A 24,329-nucleotide genomic window follows, 5' to 3' on the forward strand; every position below is an offset into this window, starting at 1 on the left:
GTCGATGGATCGCGCCATGGAGTACTAGCACTACTGGAAGAGATTGACGAGTTGGGGGAGGACAGCTAGCTGTAGCACGGACTTCCAAGAACTTTTTACATGCATGTTGTAGCCGGCTATGAGCATGGTTAATAGTATAGCCAGCTGCTGGCTATAAGCCAGTGCCATGTCATCTACAACCCATCTTATAGCCAACATGTATAATAGTACATCAAAAGAGAGTACTACTTTTTTATTATGTGGCACACCTTTCATTCTCACAAAGTGCCTAGGAGCACGTGCTAGAGCTGGCTCTTCATGAAGAGCCCGCTTACCTTCTCTCTTCTCTTCTCTTTCCTCCAACTAAGCAGAAATATACTATTTTATTCCTTATAGCCCGCTAACTCAGCTCTATTATACTTGCTCTATTGCGACCTTTGAACACGGAGCAGCCTCGTGCACCCAGAAGCGGCGCGGGCGACGCTCTCTCGGCCGGCGCGCCGCTTCAATGCCGGCGCCAGTGAGAGGTCGCGTCCGCTCTGGCCGGGCATGAATGCGGCACTGACCGTTTCGGGCGGGAAGCACGCGCGGGTGATGAAGAGGGTTCGGGTTGGTCGGGACCGGCCGTGGCAGCGGTCCGGACGTGCGCAAACAAGAGATGCTATACGTTAATATTGATGCATATGTAATTAACAACGTAAATAATGTGCCAGTTGGACAAATATGATTGGAGATGGAGATGGAAATGGAATTTTACGTAAACACGGATATGCATGTCTATGTCTAGGTGTGTGTGCGCGACGACTCTCGCGACCTGGAAGCGGGGGCGTGTTTTTGATCGAGTTTTCTTTCTTGGTACGTTAGAAAATCAGTTTGTCTAATTCACATCTAGATGTTATTTACTGAGAAGAAACAGACCACAGTGAGGATTTGTCGAACTTCATAGGTGCCTCACCCAAACTTGATGCCAAATGGATGATGCATCACCACGATGACCTATAGATGCTCATGGTTGCGTCAGCTGGTGAAGCTGATCGATTTTCAATGAAAAACAAGTTGTCTTCCATCAGTGCTCTTTGCTTGTTACGCACAAAGATGATATCCTTCGTCAGTTCACCTTGGTTGCGCTGGAGACGCAGTCGTCTTTCACGTTGGTGCAATTTTATCACACAATTGGCTATGAACCAAATGTTTCCTCGAAGAAGGATCGACGTTGGTACTAAGAGCATAAGTTTTGTATTGATTTCTAAGCCTTCTCACAACTTTGTCTCCAGCTCCCATGTAATTTTATTTGTCCAGCTATTAACTTTGATTTAAAAAATGGTGTGGACTAAAAACCCGGATGGACGTAGTAGCCCTCCACTTTTATTTACTCCGCATATTAGATTTGACTGAAGTCAAACTTTGTAATACTCTCAAACCTTTCCGATAATTGAAATTAAACTTCTTTATTTGTACACACTCTCACACGTTTCCGATAATTTGGCGCATGTGTGGTTGTTCACTTAAGGGAGGGTAGTGTACCACACGTGAAGGACAGGAAGTGCGACCAGGATGCGTGGGCGTGGATCGTTAGTTCATCGGAAGTAGTACTAGTTTTCTTCACTGTACATTAAATAAAGAGTTTCGTTTCGTACTTACACAATTTAAAACGATTGTTATGGAGAGAATAAGAAAACCACTCCACTATATATTAGTCGTATACACGAGAGTACTATATGGACGCAGCTTCATTGACTTAGTGCACCTGCCTTTGGATTTATGACAGGTGGGCCCAAAATGTGGCTGGCTCACCTGTCATACAGCCAAAAGCAGGTGCAGTGAAGGCACCGGAGCTCAGTCCGTACTACAGTAGTATATATATAAGTGGGAGCCTCAGCGCTTGTTCGCTAGGGTTTGCACTCTCCACACGCTCGCCGCACTACATATATGTTACACGCTGGAGGCTCAGCGTTCATTTGCTAGGGTTTGCTATATTCACAGTCTCCCACCCTCTCTTCACCAGATCTAAACAAGACTGCGTTGGCCTCTTGTCTCTCTCTCCCCCCCCTCACAGCTGGTGAAGGAGGCGTCCGTATCCCGTCGCACCGGGAAGGGGAGGAGGTGCAGCGTTCACTCTATCGCCTTCGGCGAGGGAGGCAATCCACTGCCGACTGCGTTGTTCTCTTTCACCCAGCGCCTGTGCGGGAGGGCCACCGACCCCTTCTTCCTCGCTGCCGTACATAGTGTGGGCAGATCCGGCCTCCCGCCGCACGCCTTGCCACATCCCGACGACCCTAAGGTATAAGTTTCTTTGAAACCGTCGTTGCTCTAGCTGCATGTGGATCTTTTTCGATCTGTAGTCGAATCTAGGTCTTGGTTCAAAGAGGAAAGAAGGGTGCGGTGGGCTGGAGCAAGAATCTAGGACGTGGTTCAATGAGGAAAGGAGGGGCGGAAAGTAGTATAGACTGGCTATCCAGCCGCTTTGTAGGTCGAAAAGGGAAAAAGGGGGTGACCCAGTACACACATCTGTAAGGAACCGATCTCTTTGTTGAAAAGGGAAAGAAACTGGGGGGTCAGGTAGTTTGTGCAGGACTAGATTTGCTGCCCTCACATAGGAAGAAGGTTCAAAGAGAACAAATATGGGACCAGCGCATATATGCTGCTTGGCTACATACTCTGCATCACCCATTTATACGTGTGGACGCACATGCTGCTGGCATGTCCCATACAGCTATTTTGCTGTTGTTAATCTAAGAATGCCGCCGGAAAATTGAAGCAATGCCACTGTTAAAAGTAAATTACATTTTTTAACGAATGTTGTTTCAAGAGAATGTCTCTGTTAATATGAATCAATGCAACCGTTTTAGAAATGCTACTGTCCTACTTTGTTTTCCATCCAAGATAAGTTAGATGCTTCTTTCTGTCACCGTTTGTTTCATCCTCCTTTATCAGCAAGTAATTGTTTCCTTTTTTGCCTCTGTTAAAACAGGGCTATCGATTCAACTTGTTGCTATTGCGACATTTTGCTTCGCTACTCGAAACACTTATGTTTTAAGAGTGTTTTGTGCAGTTCAACTTGAATGTCACACCGGTGACTTTGCTTAATTTTGGTGGAACTGCACAAAAGGAGATCGAGATTTGTTTCCAGTCTTCGTGGCGAGTTGTTTCAAATCTTGGTCTCAACCACATGATGTGCAGTGTGCTTTGAGATGTTGTGCTACTTGTTTTGGTACTGTTTTAAATAAATGTTGAATTGAAGCTATTGTATTGCTGTCTTTTCCCATTAAGTAGTGAACAAAAATGGGACCAACCCAGACATGATGCTTGTTGCTTTGTTACAACAAATTCAGCATCACCCCCTTTATAAGCCAGTAATTGATGCCACTCTCAGAATTAACTACTGAATCTTATTTCAAAACTGCAACACTTGTTAGGGATTGGCGGGATTACCATTTTTGTGGCTGCATGTTTCATCCTCCTTTATTAGCCAGTAATTGATTCCTTTTTTGCCTCTGTTTAAATAGGGATATCTATTCAACTTGTTGCTATTGCGACATTTTGCTTTGCTACGCGAAACACTTTGCTTGATTTCAGTGCAACTGCACAAAACGAGATTGGATTTCCTATTCGTGTTGGCATATTCGTATTTTATCTTGTCCGTCTCATGAAAGGTCAGTACAGGCCTTCATCCACATGATTGTGCAGTGTGCTTTGAGATGTTGTGCTACTTGTATTGGTACTGTTTTAAATAAATGTTGAATTGAAGCTATTGTATTGCTGTCTTTTCCCATTAAGTAGTGAACAAAAATGGGACCAACCCAGACATGATGCTTGTTGCTTTGTTACAACAAACTCTGCATCACCCCCTTTATAAGTAGATGGAAGCACATACTGTTGTTGCGCCCACTCTCCCCTGGAACTGTTTATGCTTTTCGTTAATCTAATGCCGCTGGTAAAATTAAGCAATGCCACTCTCAGAATTAATTAACTACTGAATCTTAGTTCAAAACTGCGACACTTGTTAGGAATGGTACTATCCTGCTTTGTAGTTCTTTCTACACATTTAACCAAGGTATTGTTAAGATAATGTCTCTATTAAAATGAATCAGTTGCATTGTTTTAGGAATGGTACTTTTCTGCTTTGTCGTTCTTTATACATGTTGAAACAAGGCATTGTTAAGATAATGTCTCAGTCAATATGAATGAATCACACTGATGGAGAATTGCTACTCTCCTGCTTTGTTTCCCATTAAGATAAAGTAGATCAGTAGATGCTTTTCTTCTGGGAGTACAAGTCATCAACCGTTATTTCTCAGTAATTGTTTCCCTTATACCTATTGTTGCTTACAGGGATATCAAAATTAAAGCTCGGTTTTATTCCGACTTCGATTTTAGTTGAACTGCACAAAAGGAGCCAATGTGTCCAAGGCAAAGTGCTGCATTACTGGGTCCAGTTGGTCGTTCCACTTTACAGAAAGAAGCAGTCACTGTTTGCGCTACATTACAGAAGGAATGACCGAAAAGCTTTACAGAGTATTATTAGACACCGGTGACATGACTAGTCTGCAGAGACCATTGGCAATTTAACAACACGTGGAGTGCCCTGGGCAAAAAGTGCCCAAACAAGTACAAGAAGCTACGACAGGACTCCACGATCATAGGCATTACATATTTTGAATGGGAAAAGCTTGTCAAAGTTTAATCATTGATGTTAGCAAGAAGACGTTAGTTTAATATATTGAAATTGGAAAACCTTGTCAAAATTTGCTCATTGATGTTAGCCAGAAGACATGCATTTGATATTTTTGAGTGGGACGCCCTTGCTGTGAGCAGTGTCGAGTGTTTTTTCCTATTCCTGTGTTCAGTTTAGAAGTAAATAGTTACTCTGCTGAGATATTCCTGTGTTAAGAGTTTGTTCTGAATATTGTCTATGTAATGCCAGGCCTTGTGTTTGATTGCAAAGTTGAGCTTGGAATGTTGTGGCATGCGGCATCACGAGCTGTTCACCGTGCCTCCTGTGAATAATGCTTCGTATGGTTTTGCATGTCGATCTAATGCCAGTGATTTGCTTGTTAAGAAGATCATCCTCTTCTGTTGTTTCCGTGCTTAAGAAGTTCATCGTCTGATGTTTCATTCATAGCCTATACGACAAGTCGGGTAGGTTAGACGTGAAACCATATGATCTTCCGACCAACTCATGATATTAGGCCGTGATTGGATCGTCGTTTTCCAACCAAAACCGCTTGTAAAACTGACGCTTGTAAATTAAAGCAGATGGTCTCGGGCGAAGGCGCTTGGTTGGTCGATTTCGACTAGTAAAATATCGGAAGTACTTCACACACGATAAAAACGCTGAACGACACTCGGACGATTGCTAATCCAGCCGTTAGCTGCTGTTTCAGCCTTGCCCATGGATGGAATGATACGCACGTCGTGCATGTATCGTCTGGTAATGTCGTTCATATAGCAGTGCTCGTAAAATATACACTGGTCTCTCAAATTACACGTGTAACCCGCCGGTTTTACTTACGGACCTCTGGCCCTCGGTTTCATTACGCCTGTATTTTACGCGTTGTTTCCGATGACGAGTAAATTACACTTATTTGTTAATACAGGTTTGAAATAAACCAGAGCTCCCAAGCGCGCGGCCTTACCGTTTCATGCCGTCTCAGTTTCTCGAAGGTGCTCATAGGTGTCCGATGATCCTGGCTTCCTGAATGAGCAGCGGACGCTGTATCAGACCATCCGTAGGGCCCGCGAGGCCCTCTCCGTTGTCATTCGAGTTGTTGCGCTCGCCGTCGCGTCGAGCATTGTTAACATCGTCAACGAACATGAGGATTCAGGAGATGACTTTATTTTGACTGGATGACACTAGGGACCCACTAGGGCCATAGCCGTACGTACGCAAGTGCCTCCTTATTATGTACAACTATATTTTTTTGCTTTCTCCTGGTTTCCTGACATCACGGTCCCACACCATTGTCAACCTATGTAGTCAATATAAATGAGAGAATTGCACAAGGTGCGGCCGACAGCTGGGACTAAGCAGCTCGAGCAGTATTTGTGTTTTTGAGGCGTGAGCACTGCAGAGTTTTTCTTGGCGATGATTTCGTTGTTGTTCAGAGGAGAGCAGGGTATTAACTGGGCGGGCTGTGGCCCGTCTAGCCCAGGCCACATATCCAGCCCAGATACTAATTTTTTCAAGATGAAAATGGCTAGCCCAGCTATACGTCTTTTTGAGGAATACCCAGCAAGGTCAACTTGTTATTCTCCGCCCCGCTGGGCTGCAAATCTTTCCTAGGAGGGATGCATTAGGCTTAACAGGAAAATTGGCTTTAAAAAATAATAAATGGGATATAATTATAAAAACTGGGCAGTAACTATAAAAAATGCAACAAACACGAAATTAGTTTATAAAATATTATTTATGGATTTTGAAAATCTTAAATTTTCATTGTTGCGTGCGCAATGTTTCGTTGGATTTTTACGTAATACAAATTTATATTTAATCTGACTAGAAATTTCGGGATAAAAATATTTCGGATCTCATCAAAATGTGGGAAATTTTATTGAATTCTGTCTTTAACGGTTGGTTGAAATTATTAATCGTTGTCCTAGCTAAAAAATGGGTTGTACTTTTAACAAACTGTAAATGGGCTGTTATAAATTCCATTAGAATTCAAAAATGGGCTGTACATTCTTACAAAACGCAAATGGGCTATAAGTTCTCTGCCACACACTTGTGGGCCTACTAAGTGACGCGTCCCCTAAAAAAATAAGTTGACGCGTATGCAAGGCTTTGTCAACTTATTATAGTCAACACACGGTTCTAGCAGCAGTGGCCGTTGGATGTCTATCCAACGGATGTCGTGCTTCTTCTTTAATCTCGGATATTCTTAGCTTTGGCCGCCTAAAAAATGATTCCTCCCCCTGACATCTGGGGCGCACCGTTTCGGAGGCTAACCTGTGGGCCTACTAAGTTGGAGCGTACCAAGGGCTTTGTCAACTTAGTCAATATAAACGATTCTAGCTTCAGTGACCGTACGATGTCCATCCAACGGTCGTAGTGCTTCTTCAATCTCTGGTCTTCTTGGTCCAGCCGCCCAAAGCAGCGCCGGTCGTGCCGCCTGCTCCTGCCTCCCGTGGCCGGCTGTGCTGCCGCGGAGGCCTCACCGCCCCCATACTACTCCCACCGCTGGCCAGGCCATCCCTCCACTCACCCACAATCCCTGTTATTCTGCGGCGACGGCAACCTCACACCGCAGCCGAACCAGTGAACCCTCGTACTCCTCTCCGCGCGGGCTTCCACTGCTGCGTCTTCCCCGGCTCCGCGTCGTCCCCTTCCTACGCCTCGCCGTCGTCCACCGCCCTGGTGCTCTCGACGCGGCGTGGTCAACGTGGTCAACGACCGACTTTCATCGAAAGAGTACTGTACGTAGAGAGGCTGACAGCTGGGTCCACGGCGGCCGCAAGGAAGTGCCTCCTTATTACGTGCAAAATAATTATTCCTCCACCTGGCAGCGGGGACCCACCGGACGGGCCACCTTATTTCGTGAAAAAAATGTTCCCCCCTGACTGCTGGGACCCACCGGACGGGCCACCGTATTTCACGAAAAAACGTTCCCCCCGCTGTCAGCTCGGACACCGGAAGTGCCTCCTTATTACGCACAAAAAAAATGAATACTCCCCTGCTAGCTGGGACCCACCTTGGTGGGAGGCTGACTTGTGGGCCTACTAAGTTGACGGGGACGGAGGGCTTTGTCAACTTAGTCAATATGAACGATTCTAGCTCCAGTGACCGTACGATGTCCATCCAACGGCCGTAGTGCTTCTTCAACCTCTGGTCTTCTTGCTCCAGCCGCCCAAAGCAGCGCCGGTCGTGCCGCCTGCTCCTGCCTCCCGTGGCCAGCTGTGCTGCCGCGGAGGCCTCACCGCCCCCTACTATTCCCACCGCTGGCCAGGCCTTGCGGCGACGGCAGCCTCACACCGCAGCCGAACGAGTGAACCCTCATACTCCTCTCCGCGTGGGCATCCACTGCCGCATCTTCACCGGCTCCACGTCGTCCCCTTCCTAGGCCTCGCCGTCGTCCACCGCCCTGGTGCTCTCGGCGCGGCGTGGTCAACGTGGTCAGGGAACGACTTCCATCGGACGTGGACTGTACGTGGAGAGGCTGACAGCTGGGTCCACGGCGGCAGCAAGGAAGTGCCTCCTTATTACGCGAAAAATAATGATTCCTCCACCTGACAGCAGGGACCCACCGGACGGGCCACCGTATTTCGCGAAAAAAACGTTTCCCCCTGACTGCTGGGACCCATCAGCTACACCTTCGTACGCAACGAAGTGCGTCCGGGCAAAAAAAAACGATTCGCCCCCTGACTGCTGGGACCCACCAGCTACATCTTCGCACGCAAGGAAGTGCGTCCGGGCAAAAAAAACCAAAATGATTCGCCCCCTGACTGTTGGGACCCACCAGCTACATCTTCGCAGGCAAGGAAGTGCCTGACAGTCGGGACCCACCTAGTCGAAGCGTATGTAGCGTTGTCATTCTGGTCGCGAACGTGTACGTACATATATACTGGTCGATGTAGAGGCGCGCACGTGTCGTAGTAGAGGCGCGCACGTAGCATATACACGTACGTACAGCGGCCAGGGTGCAAGAAAGAAAATACGGCCACGTACGTACATACGGGCAGGGTCTCGAACGCCTACTCGCGCATACGTACGGCGAGGGCTCGTGTAACGTCGTCGTCGTGTTAATGGGGAGGCAACAGAATGCGTCGTGTCCATGGGGAGGCAACGGAATGTGTCGTGTTCATGGGGAGGGGTGTGACGTACCGCAAAATGGAGGAAACGGACCTCCTACGGTCGAAACGGGGGTCCTGTTAACGGGAGGAGTGTGGCGTACCACAAAACGGAGGAAACGGACCTCCTACGGTCAAAACGGGGGTCCTGTTGATCGGGAGGGGTGTGGCGTACCGCAAAACGGAGGAAACAGACCTCCTACGGTCGAAACGGGGGTCCTGTTGATCGGGAGGGGTGTGGCGTACCGCAAACGGACGAAACAGACCTCCTACGGTCGAAACGGGGGTCCTGTTGATCGGGAGGGGTGTGGCGTACCGCAAAACGGACGAAACGGACCTCCTACGGTCGAAACGGGGGTCCTGTTCATCGGGAGGGGTGTGGCGTACCGCAAAACGGGACTCCACGGGATACTGTTCATCTCCACCGTCGACCTCCTCCAGCCTCCACGGGCTCCTGTTCATCCAGCCTCCACCGCCCGCTACTCCACCGGCTACTGTTCAACACCCCTCCACGGGCACCCCTCCACCGCCTACAGTTCATCCAGCCCTCCACACCACGGGGTCCTGTTCAACCACCCCTCCACGGGCACCCTCCACCGTCTACTGTTCATCCAGCTCTCCAGACCACGGGGTCCTGTTCATCCAGAGGCAACGCCACCGCTCACTGTTCATCCAACCCCCCCCCCCCCGCAACGCTCACTGTTCATCCAATCGATCGGCTTCAGTTAGTAGTAGTAGCGAAGGAATCGCTCGATCGGGTTCAGTTAACAGCCATTGATCGATCGCTCGGGTTCAGTAACGCGTAGCCTGCAGTGCAATCGCTCGGATTCAGTTAGAGCCCAATGCCTCGCACACACGCGCATACGTGTACGAGAGAAACGCGCATCGCTCGGCCCCCGACCTCCCACCGTAACCGGGAACTCCCCGAAATTTTCCTCGCCCTCGCTTCTACCACGGTTTTTTCCGTCATGGACGGCCCAAAGAATGTCATGCAGCTGCGTCTCCGGCCCGCCCAGGACGAAAAGCCCATTTTCTGTCATGATTTTTTGTCATAGAAGTAGGAGCCCACCACATCTATGATGATACCGGGTTTTGTCACAATTATCGTTATAGAAGTGTCATATGTATGACAGAAAAAAATTTCGTTCGGCCCAAAATGTCACGGATGTGTCTTTTTTTTTGTAGTGAATGATTGACACCCTTATTGTATTGTTGGGGGCATAAGAGGGTTTTATTGGTGTTAAAGACATCCAACTATTGCATCTCTATAGATTGTTAGGTTTCTCATCGAGGGAAGATGTCTACCCACTTGCTACAAACCAACATACAAGGGAGCCCAACTATTACACCTTTAGATAGGTCACCTGCACTAGTCCTCACTAGCCTCCATTGTCATCAACACCAGAATACCATCAAAGAAACAATGCGCTTTCATATGTTCTCCCTTGGCCCGAAGTTCCGGCGACGCCTCAGGCCGGAGACCACGAGCACCACTTTTCATTGGTAGAATCATGAATGAGTTCATCTACTCAACACACAAGGATGAAGCCTCGCCACAAACCTCTGGATATACTTTGTCAGAGTTAAACATGCATGGCCATAGTGTCAATGCCAAAACAAATTTACCTTGCCAGAAAAAAGAGTGGGGACGACCACTGGTGCGACTTCAGCTCTTATCAAGGAGTTTCCTTGCTAATTTTTCAGCCTGCGTGTTCATTACCTTACCTTGCGCTATCTACGTCGCTCGATAGCATTTTTTTCCTTCAAAAGAAGAGAGAGACAAATAATTTCGATTAACTCAGTATATTGTTCGTTTTCATGTTATTACCTCCGTTCCAAATTACATGTCTTAAATATGTCAGACATGGATGTATCTAGCACTAAAAGATATCTAGATACAGCTGTGTCTCTCTTCGTCCGGACTTATTTGGAGGGAGTATTTTATCTTTTGAGATACTTTTTTGAGAACATTTTGTTTTCTTCTTCTGTTTCTTAGGTCGAGGGAGGGCGGTGCGGTGCTCGTGGGCAGAGCCGGCCGAACAACCCCGCAAAAGCCCAAGCGGCCCTCCTCACGCTCACGCGTCCCATCCGGCAAAGGCCTCGGGTCTCTCTCTCTCTCTTATCTCACGTCGCCGCCCCCGCAGCCCCGCAGTCCCCACCGCCTCCTTGGCCCCCCCAAATCAATCAACAAAATCCCCACCCAGATCTCCTCCGATCGCGTCCCCCATCGATGCCCCTCCCCCGCCGCCCACCGCCTCCTAGCCGCCGCGCCGCAGCCACCGCCTCCGACGAGGCGGCCGCCGCCCCCCGCCCCCTCCTCCCCCTTGTATGGAAACGCGCAGCCGCAAGCGGGCGGAAGCCTCGTCGTCTTCCTCCACCACCCCGACCTCCTCCTCCTCGGCCCGCTCCTCCAAGCGCGCCCGCCCCAACCCTAACCCTAGCCCCGCCCCCCCACCCCGCGCCCCGCCGCTCCGTCGTCCTCTCCCCGCCCGCCCCGCAGCCCCCGATGGACTTCCCGGCCGACGGGAACAACAACCCCCCGCCCCGCCGCCGCGGCGGCCGCGCCTCCAACGCCGACAAGGGCAAGGAGCAGCAGGAGCCCTCGGAGAGCTCCCGCGTGCGCGAGGCCGAGCGGATGCTGGGCCTCAGCTTCGACGGCATGGACGACGACGACGAGGGCCACGGGGCCTTCCCCCACGGCCTCACCTCCGCCAGCAGCGCCCTGCAGGGGCTGCTCAGGAAGCTCGGCGCCGGCCTGGACGACATGCTGCCGTCGTCCGCCCTCTCCGCCGCCGCCGCGGCTGCCTCCTCGTCGTCCATGTCTGGGCCGAACGGCGCGCGGATGAAGAGCATGCTCGCGGGTCTCCGTGCCGACGGGGAGGAGGGGCGCCAGGTGGAGGCGCTGACCCAGCTCTGTGAGATGCTGTCCATCGGCACCGAGGACACCCTCGCCGGGTTCTCGGTGGACTCATTCGTGCCTGTTCTGGTCGGGCTGCTCAACCACGAGAGCAACCCTGACATCATGCTGCTCGCTGCGCGGGCCCTGACCCACCTCTGTGACGTGCTGCCGTCGTCCTGCTCTGCCGTTGTGCACTATGGCGCCGTGGCATGCTTCTGCGCCCGGCTTCTCACCATTGAATATATGGACCTTGCGGAGCAGGTGAGCACTGTTCTGCTGCATCGCTTGTTTGGTTTATAGTACATGCTGCTTCTTTATCATGTTGCCTGATCCAGATCAATGCTTAGTGAACCATTCTTGTGTACTGTATTATGCATGATTATGCTGTCCATAGAGCCTTAACCTACATTACATGAGTTTCCTTTTAGTGTTGCAGATCATTTATAGTATTTGGACTTGCTCATGAGTAGTTTGCCTTTTGTGTAGCTGTGTTTTTTTCCCATTTTAGTGCTAAAACAAATATGGATGAGAAGGTTAAGAACATGATTTTTGTTGGCGTTGTGCCCATACTCGAGAAGTTCCACTGTATGCTTTCTATGTTATGTTTCTGACTCAAGTTTCGGTGACCTGTACAGATGTGGTAGTTGTAAGTTAGCCTCAGTTAATATTAAGTTTGAAATATTGTGTATAATCAGTTTTCAAGGAACTATATATTTGAAATAGCTTGTTTGATTGTTCACTTGGCAAGTACCAAATATTGCCTATTTCAGTAGCTCACCATTTAATGATGTTACAAGAAATATCTAGAGAGTTAGGCAGAAGGTGATCCCTTAGCAGCCTTGGGGCCTGCCTAGGGTCTAGTCACTGGTCGCTCTGGGAGGAAGAAGCTGAGGATAGGAGACACATGAAAGAAAAAATGGTTAGATGAAAGCATGTCCCAATGCACGTGATGCCTTAAAGCCTTAGGGAGCTTGTGGGCATGGAGATGTCTTCCCTTCCTCTGGTGCCGCCGGAGGACTCGGGCTCCAAATCCTCACCAGCGAACTCAAATCCATCTAAGGACCTCATCTGCCCCTTAGAAGACTTTCTAGGCCTGATCATGGTGGTGTTCCTGCCGAGCACCTGGGTGCCATTTAACACGGTTTTGCTGTGTGCCAAATCACCTATTTGTGCATGACTAAGCTAGCTATTTGAACATGTTTTTCATCTGAAATATTTCTAGCTCAGGGTCTGATTTCACGCCTGTGTATGTGCTACTGTAATGATCCATCTGAAATACTAAGAAGTGGGTTGGAAATCAGATGCTAAGATTCATGTAACCGGTTTCTGGCTGTGTTTCTTCTCTGCCTTCCCATCTTATATGGATATTATACTTCTACTTCTCTTGGGTCTAATTCAAAACAATGTGAATTAACTTGATATCATCTGTTTGAATTCCTTTGTAACCCTTTGTGCAATTGAATCTAGTTTGCTGCTCCACAATATGTTATTGAGTAGTATCTACAACTATTAGGTTTAGCACCTAGGACATTTGAATTACTTTCTTAGATTTTGATATTGTATTGCTTCTGTGGCACTTTAGATTAGCCACTTTCCTTGTTTTGTTTTGTCGTTTAAAATATGCTGCAGGAAGAATCTATCATTGCTAGATCTTGATGTGTTACTAATATTTTCTTATGCCTTCTCTGTGTATTTTAGTCCTTACAAGCACTCAAGAAGATATCCCAGGAGCATCCAACTGCCTGCTTGAGGGCTGGCGCGCTAATGGCAGTGCTATCATATCTTGACTTCTTCTCCACCGGTGTTCAAGTAATTTTTCTAAATACTTCTATGTTTTTCCAGCATTTAGACATAACATTCTCAATACTTACGTTATTTTTTTGCACCATTTAGAAATTGGGACATACTAATTTGTCATATCACTATCTTTTTGTTGTACACATACTGTACTACATTTTTATTACTACTCACAGTTGTTTTTTTGGTGGAATGTATACAGAGAGTTGCGTTATCTACAGCTGCCAATATGTGTAGGAAGCTTCCTTCAGACGCCTCAGATTTTGTAATGGAAGCGGTTCCACTGCTAACAAATCTTCTGAACTACCATGATGCAAAAGTATGCTTGTTGTCTGTATTTGGATACCATGATTATGCCATGATACCATCTATTCTTAGATGCTGATGATCTGTATCAATGTATTCCAGGTGCTGGAACATGCTTCTGTTTGCCTGACTCGTATAGCAGAATCGTTTGCTTCATCCCCAGAGAAATTAGATCAATTGTGCAATTATGGATTGGTTGCACAAGCTGCTAGCTTAATAGCTGTTAGCAACTCAGCGGGACAAGCATCACTGAGTACATTAACATATACAGTATGCTTCTATTTCACTTATCTACTGTATTATTTAGTAGTTACGCAACTTTGCTAACTCTGGCTCATATATCCTTGAAGGGAGTAATTCGTGTTCTGTCAATATGTGCAAGTGGATCTCCATTGGCAGCTAAAACACTCCTCCTCCATGGAATTAGCGGCACACTTAAAGATATCCTTTCAGGTTCTGGTTTGGTTGCTGGTACAACTGTATCCCCCACTAGGCCAGCTGATCAGGTGATTATTGCTTTATGAGGGCTATATCTATATTATAGCTACTTACTGTTTTATTTGAATGCCATCGGTTGATGACTCTGTTCGGTTGTTGTTTTATCTGACTTAGCCGATGAAGCTTTTTGAGTGATACTTTTTTTTTTCAAGTTTAAATTCACTCAAGTGTGCATTCAGTTCAGGCTTGTTTGGTAAACTGAAATTAATATCACACAACAGAATATTCAAAATTTGGAAGAAAGTTGCATGCTGGATACTTATTCTGTGTATAATAATTTGCCAAATGTTTCCCGTGCTCGTGCTGTTTGTGCAGTCCTGCAAGCTATAACAGTGAGCAAACAATGTGGTAAATTGGATTAGGGGTTTGTCTTGGAACTCTTGGTTCATAGACTTCTCTGTTTTCTACCCGATTTTCTTTCTCCAGTTATAATATGAAATTCACAATGATAGTATTGATCTTGATCAAGGTTTAGAGATGCGCTAGACTGGCGGTAGGTGACCACCTAGATGACGCCCAGCTACTGTTTGTTAACCTTAATAATCTCGACATCATACCATATTACTTGCTCCATTTTTCTTTTTAATTTATCAAAAGCCAAGAGTTTCCTGTAGTAGTTCTATGGTAGTTTGCAGCTTGTTTTCATATGCTAATATTCTTTGTTGTGTCACACAGATGTATGAAATTGTGAACCTTGCCGACGAATTGCTTCCTCCTCTACCTGCTGGAACCATTTCTTTACCAGCGCATTCCCATGTTTTTATGAAAGGCTCTTCTGTAAAGAAACCTGGTTCTAGCAAGCAAGGCGAGTCTGGTTCAACAGATATTAAAGTCTCGGGTCGGGAGAAGTTATTACGTGATCAGCCTGAACTTCTCCAGCAATTTGGCATGGACATATTACCTACCATGACACAGGTCAGTCTCTTGGTTTGCTGGCGTATCAGTTGATGTTGGTTGCTGACAATAACATTATTGAAATCCTGTTATCTGAGACATTATTTGGATACACTCTATCCCTTGCAGGTGTATGGCTCCAGTGTAAATGGACCAATACGTCATAAATGCTTATCTGTCATTGCTAAATTAATGTATTACAGCTCAGCGGAAATGATCGAAATTCTCCATGGCACAACAAACATATCCAGGTGCTAATACGAAACTTCAGATGCCATTCTTGCTTACTGTTATACATGTACTCGTGTACCTCTGGTTCCATCTAACCTGATATTGACCTTTGCAGCTTCTTAGCTGGCATCTTAGCTTGGAAAGATCCACATGTGTTGGTTCCCGCTCTCCAGATAGCTGAAATTCTGATGGAAAAGCTCCCTGGGACATTTTCGAAGATGTTTGTGAGGGAAGGTGTTGTTCATGCTGTAGAATCGCTTATATGCCAGGAAATCTCAAGTCCAATGCTTTTTCAAGTACCACAGCAGGACAAGGATATTGATTCTGGTACATGTACATCTTCACGTTCAAGACGCAGCCGCCGGCGCAGCAGTGCTGGGAATACTGATAATAATTCCTTGGATGAACCAAAGGGTTCCCATACTACTATTGCCAATTCACCACCAAGCACGCTAGAAGGTCCAAATACTAGAATTCGTGCTTCAGTTAGTGATCGTGCGAAGTCATTCAAAGATAAGTACTTCCCCTCTGAACCCGGCTCAAGTGATATTGCAGTTACTGATGACCTTTTGAAGCTACGGGCACTCTGTGCAAAATTAAATGCCACTGCGGACACTGTTAAAACAAAAGCCAAAGGGAAATCAAAGTCACTGGGAGGTGATGATTTTGATATCTTATGCAATGTCGAGGAACAGTTAGACGATATCATAGATAAAATATTGTCTGAGCTTAGCAATGGGGATGGGGTTTCCACGTTTGAGTTTATTGGGAGTGGAGTTATCTCAGCATTGCTTAATTATTTGTCTTGTGGAACCTTTGGAAAGGAAAAGGTGTCCGAAGCAAACCTACCCAAGTTGCGTCACCTGGCACTCAGGCGATATAAAGCATTTATATATGTTGCCCTTCCAAATGATGCGGTAGGGAATCAAACTCCAATGGCATTCTTAGTTCAAAAACTGCAAAGCGCGTTGTCTTCGCTGGAACGGTTCCCAGTTGTGATTAGCCATTCTGGAAGGACGTCCAGTTTGGGAGGATCTCGTCCATCCTCTGGATTAAGTGCTCTATCTCAGCCCCTGAAGTTGCGCCTGTGTCGAGCAGCGGGTGAAAAAATGCTTAAGGATTATTCATCCAATATAGTTCTTATTGATCCCTTGGCAAGTTTAGCAGCCGTTGAAGATTTCCTTTGGTCTAGAATCCAGCGTAGCGAGTCAATATCTTATCCTGCAGTATCATCTGGAAAGAATTCTGAATCTGTGGCACCTAGTGCAACAGCACCAGTGGCTTCGTCAACTCAATCTGTCCGGCGGCCCTCAACTAGGTCGAAATCATTGGCTGATGCTGATTCTGCAACTAAGAAGGATATTCAGGAGGGGAGCGGAAACACATCCAAGGGAAAAGGCAAAGCTGTTGTTAAGTCGACGTCCGATGAACCTAAAGGACCACATACTAGGACTGCAGCACGCAGAAAAGTTGCTTCACAGAAAGATGCAGAAGTGAAGCCACCACACGGTCACAGTAGCTCAGAGGTTTGTTGTTCATTATGGACTCATTTCCTTAATAATCTATAGAATATATATTTCCTCCAGTACGTCTTGAATTTTTGCTAGTTCCCCAAAATTTGATGCAAATGCTTGACTACATATTCTTTTTTTGGTAGTGCCTCCCTGCAGTTACTCAGCTGCCAAGCTGATTTTCGTTATAACAACCGTCCTACTGTTTTTCGTCGTCGTTTCATGATTATATCTGCTCTCCTTTCATTTAATAATTTGATGTGCAACTGTTAAGGGGAATTGACATGATTAATACTGTTATGAGATTATTATTTAACACAAATTTCATTGTGGAACCAATGTGTGAATTTCATAAAATTAGATCTACAGAGTACAATGCCTTTTCACCTGCAGTTTGATATGGCATCTAGGGAGTACATATTGTCTCACCATGTCTACAATGCTTCAGTTGATGAAGACATTGTCTTACTAAAACCAATGATGTAGGGAAAGGTTGGTGCTCCCACCACTATCTCGATCACTGAATGTGCCTAAAGGTTGTTGCAGTTCCTCATCCTATGCAATAATTATATGTTGAGAGAGTGGCACGGACCTCAAGCAGCAATGGCACATTCCATAGTTGAGAACTTGTGATAGTGGGAGCATATTCACCAATGTGATTCATTTCACTGTTGAAAGTTTGCCCGAATGCAATACTGCTTTTCTTGCCTAACTGAGTGATAAATATATAAATAATAAATTAAGTTGTCAAGTTAATTATATCTATGTAATTAGCTGCAAGTACCCCTTACCAGTACTCACCTGTATAACAAAATAGATCACTTATGCGTTGGAAACTGGACTACTATTTCACTAATTCCCTTATCCCTGAACAAAGTTCTGATCCAATTCTTGTACACCATGTCATGTGAATGTTAAACTTTATTATTGTATTTATGCTCGTTGTGCATGATACATTCTGTTTCCTACATGCAGGACGAAGAACTGGGCGCATCTCCCTTCGAGGCTGATGATGCTTTGATGCTTGGTGATGACGATGATGATGTTTCAGATGATGAAGACGATGATCATGAGGTAGTATTTCAAAATTACTTCGATTGATCTCTTTGTTTTCCTGCAAGTTAATGTGGCTTTAGTGGGCATGACTGAAAACTGCATATTTTTGTTGAGAATCCCCAGGTTCTACGTGGGTCTCTTCCTGACTGTGTTCCAGAGAGTGTGCATGATGTAAAACTGGCAGATGCTGATGGATCTAGTATTGCCTCAATAGCAAGTGATAACCAGACACAACCCTCATCTGGCTCCAGCATAAAACATACTTTTAGTAGCAGGGGAGCAGGTTCTGTTGAACTTAGAAATCCAAGCACACTTGGTTCGCGGGGCGCGATGTCGTTTGCTGCAGCTGCCATGGCTGGGCTTGCTTCTGTTGGTAGTCGTGGTATCAGAGGTAGCCAGGATAGGCGTGGCCTTCCACTTGGAACTAGTGCACATGAGCATTCGAACAAATTGATTTTTACAGCTGGCGGCAAGCAGCTTAGCAAGCATTTGACCGTATATCAAGCTATGCAACAGCAAGTAGTTCATGATGAGGATGATGAGGAAAGGTTAGGTGGTTCTGATTTACCCAATGATGGAAGCCGTCTCTGGAGTGATGTGTTCACTATAACATATCAAAAGGCTGATAACGAAGTGGATAGGGAATCAACCAGAGGTTCATCTTTAGTGCTGAAATCGTCCAAATCAGAACTTTGCAGAGCTACATCTCAAGAACAATGTATTTCTCTTCTTGATAGCATTTTGCAAGGAGAACTTCCTTGTGATATTGAGAAATCGACCCAAACTTATAATATTTTAGCACTATTGCGTGTATTGGAGGGATTGAATCAGCTATCTCCTCGTCTGAGACTACAGGCAACCTGTGATGATTTTATAGAGGGAAAAGTTGGTACCCTGGATGGGTTATATGGCACCGGAGCTAAGGTACCCTCAGAGGAGTTTATCAGCAGTAAGTTGACACCAAAGCTTGCTCGGCAAATTCAGGATGTTCTTGCACTCTGCAGTGGTAGTTTACCTTCTTGGTGTTATCAGATGACCAAAGCTTGTCCATTTCTGTTTCCTTTTGAAACAAGAAGACAACACTTCTACTCCACAGCTTTTGGGTTATCTAGGGCATTGAATCGTCTTCAGCAACAACAGGGTGATAATAATAGCTCAGCGACTGAAAGAGAAGTCCGGATTGGTAGATTGCAACGCCAGAAAGTTCGTGTTTCTCGTAACCGGATCCTGGATTCTGCTGCCAAAGTAATGGAGATGTTCTCCAATCAGAAGGCTGTTCTTGAAGTTGAATACTTTGGTGAAGTGGGAACTGGACTTGGTCCAACTTTGGAGTTCTACACCCTCTTAAGTCATGACCTGCAAAGGGTTGGCTTGGGATTATGGAGATCTGATTCTGATTCTTTAGAAGCTAAAAAAGTTGATTCGCATTCACCTGCTGATAGCAGGAACTTGATACAAGCACCTCTTGGCTTGTTCCCTCGGCCTTGGCCACCTAGTACTGCTTCTTCAGAGGGTAGTAAATTCTTCAAAGTTGTGGAGTATTTCCGCTTAGTTGGTCGAATCATGGCAAAAGCATTGCAAGATGGAAGGCTTCTTGATTTGCCTTTGTCAACAGCATTTTATAAGCTTCTACTTGGACAAGTAAGCATGAGAACCCGCTTGCAGTAGATCCATTCCAATATTCCCTTCCACCTTCTTGTCAAGTCTTGGTATTTTTTTTTTATTTTCTCTACTGTCTTCTGTATTGACGCCAAAATATTTTGCTTTACTAGGAACTTGATTTGTATGACATACTATCTTTTGATGCTGAGCTTGGTAAAATACTTCGAGAGTTGCAAGTTCTTGTTGAACGCAAGCGATTTCTGGAGTCCTGCTCTAATCATAGTCAACAAATAGAAGAATTGGGCTTTCATGGTGCTCCTATTGAAGACCTATGCTTAGATTTTACTCTTCCGGGCTATCCGGATTTTGTTCTGAAGGAAGGTGAAGAAAATACAGTGGTATGTGATGGAGTAGATTAGGTTCTTATGTCGTCATCACTTCAGCTTTTGCTTCTAATTTTGTTGTTGACTATTCATTGTTATTTTTAACTTCCTGTAGGTCTGCATTTACAACTTAGAAGAGTACATTTCGCTGGTAGTGGATGCTACACTTAAGACTGGAATAATGCGTCAAGTAGAAGCATTCAAAGCTGGATTTAATCAGGTTTTCTCATTTTTCTAAGATATCTTATTTGCTGGCAATTATTGTTAATTAGCTATTGCATTTCTCTTAATTTTTTTCTTCTAATTCAGGTATTTGATATATCATCACTCCAAATATTTTCTCCTCAAGAGCTTGACTATCTCATTTGTGGTCGACGGGAACTTTGGGAGGTAATGCCCTGTTAACTTTATTTCTCCCTTCTATAATCATTATTTTAACTTGTTCTGAGCAAATGCATGTAATGCAGCCGGAGACACTGGTCGAACATATAAAGTTTGATCATGGTTATACCTCGAAGAGTCCAGCAATTGTCAATGTGAGTACATCATCTTTAAAAAAGGGCACATCTCTTCACACAGCTTTATTTCAGATTTTTGGAACTTCAGTTTAATGTTTGTGCTGTTGGTTTGCAGCTACTTGAGATCATGACAGAATTTACTCCGGAGCAACAACATGCATTCTGCCAGTTTGTGACTGGTGCTCCTCGGCTTCCACCTGGTGGCTTAGCCTCCCTAAATCCTAAGCTGACTATCGTTAGGAAGGTAAGCCTGTTTTAGCAATGCAGAATGACATCATTTCTGCGTTCATGTTATTTAAGCTTTTCCATTTTGTATCTTGGCCAGCACTCCTCGACTGCGGCGAATACTTCAAATGCAGCTGGAGCAGCAGAGTCTGCAGATGATGATCTGCCTAGTGTCATGACTTGTGCCAACTATCTTAAACTTCCGCCATACTCGACAAAGGTTTGGTTCTTTTGGTTGATGAATTTTTGTTCCACCTTTCCGTATCGTCTTGCCTGGAAACTGACTTCTGCTATGGTCGTCGGAACATTGTTGCAGGAGGTTATGCACAAGAAGCTGCTTTATGCTATCAACGAAGGCCAGGGGTCGTTTGATCTTTCATAGTGGGTTCAAAACTAACATACAGATGGTTGGTGCACATGTAAATGCGCACCAGTTTTTATTCAAAGTTAGTTTGTTCATTGCCATGTATAACATAGGCTTTAAGTTGTTTCTTTTGTGAAAAGTTTAGAGCCCGGATCTTGTGGTGCCTGTGCTTATAACATTCTCTCTCTTTTTACCTGGGCACCCGTTGTATATATTCTCCAATTGATCTCTATAGTGACTAAGAAGACATTTCTCTTTTGGTCGTCGGCTATACTTCATTATTGTACTCTGTCTATTTTGAGTGACTTGTGCTCGTGATTACTAGGTTTACCCGTACTAATGAAAGCTATTTCCTCGACTAGTGCACATCTTTTGAATAACTAAATGCCTAGTGTCATTGTACTAGTGCACTAAATATATTTTCGACTTCTAGTTGGTGTTCGGCACGATCAAGGAACGTGGATATGCCTCCGTTGTTGCACGACACCTAGAAGCCCTCCTTCTGATTGGGAGGGATGGTCTCTCTTTGAGATGGAAGTTCTCTAAAAGAGAAGTTCTCATATGATCTATACCACCTCGGGATTGATGTTCTGTATTGTATTGGCTGCTGTATCTCCATCGTATGTGTCAACGACTAGAAATTGCACCCCTGACATTAGGTACAGGTAATCATTTCTGAAAAAAAAGGGTGCAAATGTTTTTTTATTGAGGTTTTCAGTAATGACTGCCCATTGTCTATATGACAAGTCATGGTTTGCATTAGCCAAATCCATTTTTACACGCATCGCTGCCCATTTGTGTTTAGCACCCGCCAAGCCCGCGGCACACACACTTGTATCTACTTTGCTGAATCCCTCCTACGCGCATCCGATGCGTATCTAGAAACAACCCATTCCTCTCACACCCCTACATGTTTATCTTCACTACTGGCAGTACGTCTTAGTCCACCCATCTCCATCCAGAGCGGGGCACCACCAATATCATCCCGAGCTGCAATCCAGCAGCTCTCGCTAAGATCTTCACATCCGCATGACGATGCTGCCTGCCGTAGGAGGACTAGGTGATATTCTCTTCCTTCTCTCTCTCTCTCAACCGACGCGACTGTTGCTTGCATAGACATCTCTTCTCTCGCGTCCCTTGTAATGGTACAAATAGTTTCAGTATCAACAAAGAAAGATCAATCGATCATTTTACTCAAAACATATACAACCCGTATTAGACTTTTCTGCACACCGAACCTGTCCCATCAAACCAGATTTTCCGAATCCCAAGAGAGACATCAATGGACTGGATTTCAGGTGCAGGTGAGCCTGGGCACTATACCCTACTTTTGATTGGGTGGGACAACCTGTCTTTCAGAATAAAGTTCTCTACACAAGGCCTGCCTCTGTCACGCGCAGGTTCTGGACATATTGAAGAGAAGCTCAAATCCTTGAAAAACACGCACTTCTTGACACATTGTGTGAGTTAGGATTTCAATAATTTGAGTATTAATATGATATCAACATTTTGCATGAGTGGTTGACCATTAATAACCAAGTCGGTCAGATTGATAACTGGTGATGCTTAGGTACTGTAATGAATGATCTCTGTCAGTTCAGTTCATAACAAAGTCCGCTAGATAAATGGTCAGTTGATGTCTTACGTTAAAACTACAAACATTATCTGTTGAGATATACTCCCTCCCTCTCGAATTACTTGTCGCTCAAATGGATATATCTAGTGCTAGATACATCCATTTAAGCGACAAGTAATTCCGAATGGAGGTAATATTTACAATTATATGATATGTTGATCTCTAATTAACATGAAACCTCCAGATAATATCTTTTTATGAAAGTAGGAACTAACCGATACATCATATGCAGCTCAATAACGATGATTAGTGGTTACTATTCTTTAATTTTGATCTCGTGCTATTTACACTTGGTGAATAAACTTTATTTATGGTTTAGATGCATTTTACCTTTTCAACAATGTCCATTTTATGTTTTTATGTTTATTTTTATTTGTTTTCAATTTTTCCTTTTCAAGTTTATTTTCTTTTAAAGAAATACTCGTGTTTCCATTTTTTTGGAAATTTAAAAAAGTCTATGTTTTCCACAAATTATTCAAAATTTCAAAAACTATTCCTGTTTTCAAATTTGGTTCATAAATGTAGAAAATGCTCAGGAATTTTAAAAAATTCTTCAGAATTTCAGAAAATGCTTTTGTTTAAAAATCTCATAAACTATTTTTTTTTGTATTTTCGAAAAATGTTTGGGATTTTTCAAAAAAAATGTTTGTGTTTTTTAAAATAAGCTTGTTTCACAATTTCCTTGCAAATTCAATTTTTTTTTTGTTTTGAAAAAAAATCAAAACAAAAAACCTAAAAACCTAGGTCACTATAGTGTCTGGTTCTCTATAGTGTCGAAGCGCTACCTTGCATATCCCTTGAATTAATCTAGCTCCGCCCTTGACCATATCAGCATCCCTAACCAACCGTCATATATGGAGATGATGACCCCGTTTTTGGAGTGCACTTCAAATTTTTTTTAAGTCCTATTTGTCGAAAGTGCTAGGTCTGCATTTGGCCCCAAACTCCATATTAGCTGTTTCGGGCCTGTTTGACGACTTTGTTAGAGTTGCTCTAACACTTAATCGAATGGGTACCCCTAAAAAAACTTAATTGAAGTAGTAGATCCCCAAGACTTCCTTGATTCTCTACAAAATGTGGTCTTTTCCTATTGTGTAGTGCGCCGGACTCCGAATGTCATGTCGCCAAGCCGCCATGAAAACAATAAGTACGTGCGAGGCTCACCTCATCTAGTATAGGTCAAGCACTCCAAGGTTTTCTCTGCCTGCTATTTGTAGATCGATCGACACGTCCCAACGACCCAAGCAACTACATTATTGTCAACAAGGCCGCTGGCGATGTGCACTCCCCAAGATTTCGTCGGCACGGTCGTCATCGCCCTGGTAGCTGTTAGGAGCATTGTCAGTATAGTGAATCATTTTTTATGTCTTAAGTAAGAAAATGTCGCCCAAAAAACCTAAAGAGTTATTACATGATCCACCGTACGTGTGAGAGATGTAGTCTACTCCATGCCTTTGGAAGAGGAGGACTCCAAAGCACTCTCCCTCTCAAAACATGTTAGTTGCCACGCTTCCCACTGACAAGGCTGCGGGTCCCCTCTTTCACTCGCCTCTGGCAGCGAGAGGGAGTGTGTGGTACTATTGGATGAGGCCCTACGTGGTTAAGCAGCCAGCGATATCAGGCACCTACGAATGGAGAAAAGCAAT

The 24,329-nt window shown here is 45.0% G+C and overlaps 1 pseudogene across 1 annotated transcript; it reads left to right on the plus strand.

Moving 5' to 3' along the window:
- Nucleotides 1–11,001: 11,001 nt before the first annotated feature.
- On the plus strand, nucleotides 11,002–21,306 carry LOC123051251 (E3 ubiquitin-protein ligase UPL3-like; annotated as a pseudogene). Its single transcript, XR_006423989.1, has 17 exons — nucleotides 11,002–11,923; nucleotides 13,361–13,471; nucleotides 13,662–13,778; nucleotides 13,868–14,035; nucleotides 14,116–14,271; nucleotides 14,939–15,178; nucleotides 15,287–15,408; nucleotides 15,504–16,914; nucleotides 17,875–17,973; nucleotides 18,079–19,596; nucleotides 19,728–19,955; nucleotides 20,056–20,160; nucleotides 20,250–20,330; nucleotides 20,408–20,476; nucleotides 20,574–20,702; nucleotides 20,784–20,903; nucleotides 21,000–21,306. The product of XR_006423989.1 is annotated as an E3 ubiquitin-protein ligase UPL3-like (transcript).
- Nucleotides 21,307–24,329: the final 3,023 nt, after the last annotated feature.

This window comes from Triticum aestivum, chromosome 2D (assembly GCF_018294505.1).
Source record: "Triticum aestivum cultivar Chinese Spring chromosome 2D, IWGSC CS RefSeq v2.1, whole genome shotgun sequence".
NCBI lineage: Eukaryota > Viridiplantae > Streptophyta > Magnoliopsida > Poales > Poaceae > Triticum > Triticum aestivum.